Source organism: Callithrix jacchus, chromosome 6 (genome assembly GCF_049354715.1).
Source record: "Callithrix jacchus isolate 240 chromosome 6, calJac240_pri, whole genome shotgun sequence".
In the NCBI taxonomy this organism is placed as follows: Eukaryota; Metazoa; Chordata; class Mammalia; order Primates; family Cebidae; genus Callithrix; species Callithrix jacchus.
Window position 1 is genome coordinate 25810113 of NC_133507.1, and position 7375 is coordinate 25817487.

A 7375-nucleotide genomic window follows, 5' to 3' on the forward strand; every position below is an offset into this window, starting at 1 on the left:
AAAGAGCCTTTGGTGTCCTATACCAAGGTGCCCGGGGTGAGGACAAGTCGTGGTAAGCTCACTCCCTTTTGAGGTCCTCGACTTTGGAAGGTAAGTACCATGTTGAGATAGCCTTTGTGGGGCCTGGCCTGGGGCATTAGTCAGATTTTCCATCAGTTCTGCCCCGTGGTGGGAAGCACTTCATACAGCAGATTCTTCTTAAGGAGGAAGCCACCTGTGTGTAGGGAAGTGTATGATGAGGCACTGGGATGAGGGGGAGAGACTTTGAGCTCTTGGGAGCTGGCAATCACCCAAGCCACAGAAGTGGGCAAAGGCAAGAAGAAGGAATTGAATTTTGGACCCTGTTTCTGGGTGAGGGGTGGATTGGCATGGATGATGGAAGAAATATAAAGAAAGAGCAGGGACGGAGCTAGGTACATTACTTATGGGGTAAGGAAATGACTGGAGTCAGACATGGCTTTTGTGTACACGTGGGTTTGACTGGCAATGAATAACAAAGGGTTTTGAAGGAGGTGACAGCAGAAAAACTTGCAACGTGATTTGTGGTTTGCTTCTGTCGTCGCCGTGTGAGGACTATATCTGTCTCTCTCACAGTCCTTCGCCACTTGACTGGTGTCTTGTGTGAGGCAGCTGTTGTCGCCTGCTAGGGTGTGTGGGAACTAGAGGAGGAGCCGGTGTCACATCTGGGTTAACATGTCGGCAACTGTAAGAAGCTCATGGGAACAAGGCGGAAGCCCAGAGGCAGAGGAGGTCCTGCGACTCCGAGCTTCCTGAGCTGCCATGAGCTTCATAACAATTTTGGTAATTTTGAGGGAAGAGGAGACCTCGGCTACATCTTGGTTAGACCTAAATGACATTGGTCCTTCTGAACTCTGGTTGAGGAGTGCAGAGCCAAGGAGAGGAAAGCTTTCCTTCCTTCACTTACCACCTCTGTAGTCCCAGCAGTGTGTGCTGGCTTCACTATACCCCTTGCACAAAGCCACCCTTTTCCTCTTCCAGCTGGAGGAATGGATCTACCTCTGAACTCTGCATCTCTCTGGGGAAGTTCCTCATACTAGGCACAGTATCGATTGTGTCTTTTTATTTTGTAGCTTGGAATCTTTGTCATCTTGGGGCCTTGCTGACCCCAGAGGACTACGCCTTCTAGGGGTAGCTAGTTCCTAGAAATCACAAACAGGAAGCCTATGAGCGCTCCATTCATAAGCAAACTGACCAATCCAGAGCCCATATTCCAATCACCTCCTTCACTGAGCTCTTAGACTAGAGCCAGTATTCCCCTGCCCTAAGCACCCCAGCACCAGGTATTCACTGTTTCCCTGTCCTCATCACTCAAAGACCAGGTACCAGACAACTAGAGACAGACACAATGTTCCAGAGCCTGATGAAATTATTCAAATCTGCCAACCCTAAGTCTGCTTACCCTGCCTCATTCCTTCCTTCCCATGGAAACCACAGTAAAGGCTCTGGGCCACATGTCCCCTCACCCCTTCCGCCTCCTGACCACCCCTGGTGCTGTCTGTGTGTCCCTGTGCCATAGTATGCCCCCTCCTCTTGTGATCTGTGAGAATAAGAAACTGTGTTTTCATTGGCAGTCGTACGTTGCTCTGGTGGCCTCTCCGTAACTGAATGATAATGAAACCTACTTTTTAAAATAGGCATCAAACCCAGATCGTGTGCGTTGTGTGTTCCTACTGGGCCAATTCATTTGTATGTACATGGTGTAACATGCCCTAAACTAAATGTTAGGGATACAAACAGAAAAAGGCATGTTCTTGCCCTCAGTGCACTCAAAGCCTGTGGGGAATGATGGACACTGAAATAATGACAAGGTGTAATATATTACATAGAGAGTTTTGAGCACGATGCTGGCTACAAGAAGGTACAAGAGAGAGGAATTTCTTCTGCTTGGTGTTGGGTCATGGTGGGAGATGTGTCAGGGAAGTCTACAAAAAGGAAGAGATATGCACTTGTCCCCTATCTTGTCCCTGAAAGGCTGAAGGTTCTTCAGTATCTGTGTCCATTAGGGTTCAGGTGGAGAGACATGCTTGTATCATATCTTCAATGAAGGGCATGTGTTCTGCGTAGGGGAGGTGCATCATGCAGGTTTGTTTCGGGTATGATGAAAGGCATACTATCCTGTGAAGGAATAAACTACAGACAACTCCATAGAGATAGAATCTTCAAACTAGAATGGGCCTTATAATTTTACAGATTAGCAGCCAAGGTTGTCCTATGGGTTGAATTGGTTGCTAATAATTTTGTCTGGCTTACATTATGTTAAAATACATAATTAATAGTCAATGTTTAATAATGGAGCTATTTCATATAAAAACTTACATTTCTAGTATCCCTGGAAAAAGTCAGATGCCACATTAGGCTTTTGGTGGATGCTAAATAACAGCCACCCTCCCGTGTTGGGGCAGGAACTCTTCCATTTTGTCCCAATCCTCACCTGGCTACTTCATTCATTGTGTTACCTCTTTGGTTCTTGAAGGCACTTCCAGTTTGCAATCCTTGGAATAAGGTCCTTACCTTTCTGTCTCCCTTTTCCGTCAAATAACAGATAAGAATATTGAGACCTGGAATGGGAAGTGACTTGTACACAGTGGCAAGGCAGGGACTCAAGTCAGGACTCCTGACTCTCAGTTCCCCACAAGGAGTCAGTCAGCCTGGAGAAAATAACATCTCCACTGCCTGAAACACAGTGTAACTTACATCACACTTACAAATTCAAGGGAAAATTATCTGATCATGGCAGAACATTGAGACACTAGAAATTGAAAATTGAATTTTGAGCTCAGAAATAAGGGAAATGAGAAAACAACACAGAAAATGAAGGAAAACAAAGAATCAAATATCTTTTACATTTTAGGAACTTTAAAGTTTAGAAATACTTACTCTTAGAGAAAGATAAGAAACCATTTTTTAAGGGAGAAGATTGCTACACAGATTGCTAAATTAATATACCATGTACCTTGGAAAACTGCAATAATTAGATTTGGCTGCATTAAAAGAATCTGAAAGTTGAGGAATGGAACAAACAGAGCTATTAAAACTATGATGTTAAATAACCAGAACTCATGTTTCATCTTGGCTTTATCTACAAAATAATACTTCTTCAACTGTCTTCAAGTGTGGGTAGTTGAACGGATTAACACTTCGCTTTATGCCTTTGCTAGAAGGTAAAAATTGGTTTACTGTAAGTTGATTGTTAGTATACCTTTGAGTTGGGGGATTACATCAGACCTTTGAAATGTATCTGGTCTATACTGTAGTGATTTGCACGAAGAAGTCACTCACAAAATATAAATACTGAGATCTGAATTTATTTTACTATGTACCGATAATGATTTTATCATTTTGAATTCATAGAATAAAATAATTAGAATTTTTATTAAATCTGTAAGGGATAGTGTAAGTGAGTCCCCTCAGATGAGGAGTTGGATCTAGGGGTGTTATTTTTCCCTTGTAATGCAGCTAAATATAGTGAGAACTAGAAACGAATTCTCCTGCTATCAAGGACAGCTTTAATTGGCCATCTCTGAATCTTTTTCATGAAGTTTTAATTTTTTTTAAATAAGGCATTTATAAAATGAGACTGTGTGTTGAGTTTGTAAGCTGCTTTTCCCGCCTAATTATAAATGTGTCAACAGGAACGTGAATGGATATGTAGGATGCTACTGAGCAACTGATCCATAAATCAGTTCTTGATCTCTGATTGGCGTACATTTAGAGTTTTTCACTCTAAAGCATTAACCACTAAAATAATGCTTATACAATCCTTTCAGCTAGGTATTTGCACATATCTTTATTTTCCTAGGAGTCAAATTATCAATTAATTCATAAGTATTTAGATACATATTGACAAATTTATCCCAACAAAAATTATCCCAATTTATACTTTTACTTCTCAGGTAAGATGATGCTGTTACTGTGCTGTTAAATAAAGTTAAACAGTCTCTTTTTTTTTTTTTTGAGATGGAGTTTCGCTCTTGTTACCCAGGCTGGAGTGCAATGGCGCGATCTCGGCTCACTGCAACCTCTGCCTCCTGGGTTCAGGCAATTCTCCTGCCTCAGCCTCCCGAGTAGCTGGGATTACAGACATGCACCACCATGCCCAGCTAATTTTTTGTATTTTTAGTAGAGATGGGGTTTCACCATGTTGACCAGGATGGTCTCGATCTCTTGACCTCATGATCCACCTGCCTCGGCCTCCCAAAGTGCTGGGATTACAGGCGTGAGCCACCGCGCCCGGCCCTAACAGTCTCTTAAATGCAAACATTTTCAGTTGTCGCATGCTAATGTATACTGGTGGTTAACCAAGAGAGGGTACATTATTCAAAGTTTTACCAGCTGCATAAAGATGGAACTTCCCCTTCCTTCTCAAAGTGTGTGTTGCTAGCGAACATGGGATCATTCACTCATATTTCTTTCTTTTTCTTTTTTCAAAGAGAAAAGCAATTTTATTCTTCCAAAAAAAATGCACCAAGAGGGGTTGAGTACAGGAGCACCCCTGGCCACACCCCCTATCCTAAGCAGGGTCTGAGATGAGGCCAGGCCTGACCTGGGCTTGGGAGAAGCTGACTGGACTCCCTGTGGCCTTTGGGAGGGAACCAGGCAGGCCTGGGTGTGGGGCTTTGCTGTTAGCACCAGGAGCTGCCCACAGCTGGGCTTGGGGACAGGGTAGCACATGGCCTTGTTGCCTCCACCTGAGAGTCTGGGGAGGGGCTGGTGGCAGAAGACTCCCTGCAGAAGGTCACCTGAGTGACACTCAAATTCACAGACCCCCTCCGCACCCCCAACCCCTGTAAACATGAGAATGGGCTTGTGATCCGCCCCAGCACCTCAGGACAAGATGAGGGTCCGAGATGTGTGGCTGGGCTTCAGGCGGCCCAGGAGCTGCCGGGCTTTCTCCTGCATGAAGAGCTGGTCCCTGGTTCCCCCGCAGGCCACCGTCTTCCAGGCACTGGACATAGGGGAAGGTGTCGCGAAGTGGCTTTGGGGCTTCTGGGCCACTGCTGCCTTCTGGGGCTTGGCCTGCAAGAAGCCCTGGTTGAGCAGGCTGTTGTCTTCTTTGATACCTGACAGGGTGAGGCTGGAGGAGCTTCAAGGGGCAGTTGTCGGCAACGACAGAGCCTTGGGCAGTGTGGACATCATCAGCTTCACATCCTCATCCACAATGTCAAGAGCCAGAGACTTCCGGACCCTCTTGATGGGGCTTCCTCTTCTGCTTGTCGGGCCTGACGTCATCCTTGATGATGAGCTGGATGCCAGCCTCAGAGCGCAGCACCTCCTTCAAGTCCTCCTCCAGGTGAGGGGTCTGCGGCAGGGGCTTCAGGGGTCCGTACTTCTCCAGGGCATTCTTGAAAGGGGTTGGCGTGTGGGGAGTGTTGTCCATGGAGTACTTCTGATCAGGGGTTACAAATGCAGCATGTTTCTGGTACAGGGGTGTCTTGTCCCGGTGCAGTGATGTGGTGACCACCACCTTCTGGCTACACACTGGGGTGGATGTCAGTGAGGGGCTCTCCAGCTCCAATGTGTTCTGTTCATTCCAGAAGTTCAGAAACTGGGAGGGTGAGAAGGGCGGGGTCTTAACAGATGTGCTTTTGGGAGTGAGGCTGTTACAGGAATCCAGGAAAGACAGACTGGTGCTATTCTCAGTGACAGGGGAGAGAGCCACACGCCTCTTCCTCTGCCGTTTGAGCACTGAGGGCGGCGTGCCAATGCCGGAGCCCCCAACTTCAGTGCTGGGGGAGATGGGGATCAGCTCACCCTGGCTGCTCCGACTGAGGTCCGAGATGGTGCGCCCATCCAGGAGGTACTCGGTCACGCTGGGCACCGGGGCGGCAGGCTGCCGGAGTGGCAGGACCTGCTGCTGATGTGAGGCTTGCGGCTGCACCAGGTTGTTGCTGATACTGTCCTCTGCAGATGGCTCCTCAGGAAGGTCAAATTTACTCAAGTCACACCAAGCATCGGGGTCCGACTCGATCAAGTCCAGGGCTTCAGAGAGGCTAGAACCCATGGCAGGGATGAGGAGGTTTGTAGCCTCCACAACCCATTTGTAGGGCAGACTCATTTCCTGCGGGGAGCCTTCCTGGTCCTCACGCTTTGGGAATTCCTCCAACGGCTCTGGTGTTCGCACTGCATCCAGATCTGTAAGAATGGGTTCCTGCTCCTTCCAAGTGGTGGCTACTGTAGGTTCCTCCTCACTGCTGTCCTCCTCCTTCATGGTAGGAGGGCCAGAGGCCAGGTGATCAGAAGACTTCCCTGCCCTTCCGCTGGCTGGGCACTCTGGAGGCGGTCCTTGTCCTCAAGCTCCAGCAGCAAATACACCGGGGACTTGCAGTCTTTGGACTCCCTCAGGAAGCTTCCCGTGTCCACCTTTCTTCTGATTGTAGAGTTCCAGTGATTCCTCACAGCATTGTCTGTCCTCCCTGGCATCATCTTGGCGATTTCGGTCCAGCGGTTGCCCAGCACCTTGTGGTCCTCCTCCTCAGTCCAGCAACACTTCTTCACCTCAGGGTTGAGGTGGTTGTGCCAACGTTCACGGCACTGCTTCCCCAGCCGGCCCTTCAGGTGCTTGGCAATCAGCGTCCACTTTGTGCCATACTTCTTAACCAGCTCGATGACCTTTTGGTCTTCCTCTTTGGTCCATGGCCCCTTGACAAGGTCTGGATTCAAAACTCTCAGCCACCTGTACTGGCATTGCTGGTCAGTGCGGTTAGGGAAGTGGCTGGCCAGGAACTTCCAGTCCTGCTGTCCAAACTGCCTCACCAGGGCCCTCAGCTGCTCGTCCTCCTCGTGGGTCCATTTGACCTTGCACTTGCTATCCCTCTGCTCCGGCACATCTGAATCTGTGTCCTGGTAGTGCAGCTCATCCAACTCCTCGCCACGCATCCACCGAAACATCCCCCTGCCCGGACCGCGCCGCGCTCGCCTGCCCACTGGCTGAGCCCAGAACGGGAGCCGGGCCGGGGCCAAGACTCAGGCTGCTCTGGCCGCTCCGGGGGGTAGCGCTCGAGGTCCTCAGCGTGTCCTCAGGTCCCGCGCTCCCCGCTCGCAGGAACTGCAGCCCATTCACTCATATGTCATAAAAAACAATTTGGTAAATGGCTGCCTTGGGTTTATTTTCTCGCTTTCGTTTTTAGCTTTTTGATCCTGAGGTAGGTTTAGTCATTGTTTAAATTATTTCTTTCTTGTAAATAGCAACACTTAAGGCTATAGATATGCTAAGTATGGTTTTAGTCACTAGTTTTGATGTGGAATATATCTATATTCTTTTAGTCACTAGTTTCGATGGAATATATGATATGAAAAATAACTGTGTCCTGCTTATTTTCCAAACAACATACAATTGCAATTTAGATTTTTCTTT

The 7375-nt window shown here is 47.8% G+C and overlaps 1 pseudogene; it reads right to left on the bottom strand.

The window, feature by feature from the left end:
• Window positions 1-4790: 4790 nt before the first annotated feature.
• Window positions 4791-6908, bottom strand: LOC100404154 (myb-related protein B pseudogene; annotated as a pseudogene).
• Between the last annotated feature and the right edge of the window lie 467 nt (window positions 6909-7375).